Source organism: Mesoplodon bidens (genome assembly GCF_964165515.1).
Source record: "Mesoplodon bidens genome assembly, chromosome: 1".
NCBI classification, from domain to species: domain Eukaryota; kingdom Metazoa; phylum Chordata; class Mammalia; order Artiodactyla; family Ziphiidae; genus Mesoplodon; species Mesoplodon bidens.
Window position 1 is genome coordinate 151,418,952 of NC_138176.1, and position 1,446 is coordinate 151,420,397.

The 1,446-nt window shown below is 34.5% G+C and overlaps 1 pseudogene across 1 annotated transcript; it reads right to left on the minus strand.

The window, feature by feature from the left end:
• Window positions 1-407: 407 nt before the first annotated feature.
• LOC308612126 (large ribosomal subunit protein eL21-like) lies at window positions 408-1,070 on the minus strand (annotated as a pseudogene). Its single transcript has one exon. The product of its transcript is annotated as a large ribosomal subunit protein eL21-like (transcript).
• Between the last annotated feature and the right edge of the window lie 376 nt (window positions 1,071-1,446).

Sequence of the window (1,446 nt, forward strand, 5' to 3'; positions counted from 1 at the left end):
TGACTGTGCCCCCAATTTTACTTAATTCTCATGCCTTGATTTCCTTGTCTAATTCCATTTGATTAATAATTCCAACACAATGCTAAAAGGCAGTGGAAAAAGTGGGCATGCTTGTCTTACTCCTGACCATAGTGGAGAGATCTTAAACTTTACCTTACCAAAATTCTTTGTACACAGAAGGTTAGGTGTTTACTAATTGTCTTTGAGTAGGTAACTTATCTGAATATGATTTGTTTGAGAATTTTATATATATTTCTGTTTCCTCTTTAATTGTGATAAACATAAAGTTTACAACACACTTGTTGAAGCAAGAGATCTATAAATGAGAGCAGCATTCTCTAGTATTCCTATTTTCTTTTTTTTTTAATAAATAATATCTAGCAGTTTATTAACCAATGGAGTATATTGCACAACAAACTACCTCACATCTTTCAGGAAGAAAAACCACTGAATTTGAAAAGTAAAGTGATGTCACCTACTGAATTCAGACACAATTAAAATGTGCTTTAAATATTTGTTTTGGGGGAGGGGAGTCACACACTCTACTCAATTAAGAGAAACATTTATACAGTCCAGGTCTTTTATTTTCTTTACACCCATCATGCCATGAATTAATAGGGAATGGGTTCCAACAGTTCCGGCTCCTTTCCATTGGTTATCATGAAGTGTGCTTCTCTGGGTGGAGCAGGCTGATGCTTCAGTTGAACCCAAGTACTTTTCTCTTTGGCTTCCTTCTGTTTCTGATCATTTTCCTTCACCCATTTCAGGAAGATATCTCAGCTCTTAGAGTGCTTAATATGCTCGATACGCACATTAATTCTCTTGGTAAGAATCTTGCCCTTAACTTGTTTGGTTACAATGATGCCAAAAGCATGCTGGGTAACATTGTAGACTCTCCCAGTTTTGTCATGGTAACATTTGTGGGGCATTCCTTTTTGAACAGTGACCATTCCCTTGATATCTACAATATCACCTTTCTTGTAGATTCATATGTATGTGGTCAAAGGAACAACTCCATGTTTTCTAAAAGGCCTAGAGAACATGTAGTGGGTGCCCCTCCTCTTTCCCTTTTTTGTTGGTCATTTTGGTGAATTACTGGAATATGGCAGTTCTGGCCAAAAAGCTAGCATTCCTATTTTCTATAGTGATAATATCCTGAGCAAATTTTATATTATAAAATGTCCAGTGTTCAAAATAGTTTAATATTATTAAAAGAACCCTACAGGGAGACAGTTTACTGAAAAATGCTTTTCTCTCCCATAAAATCTAATGCTGACAATTGAACAAAGATGTTTGTGAAGGACAAATCTTCATTAAACTACAAATACATTAATATCTAGTATACTATATGTGTATTAACTAGTTTCAAGTCTTTATAAGTACAAACTTAAATTTTGTTACTTTGAAAGACATTACATTCGCGACTTTGGACTGTAATTCTATTTT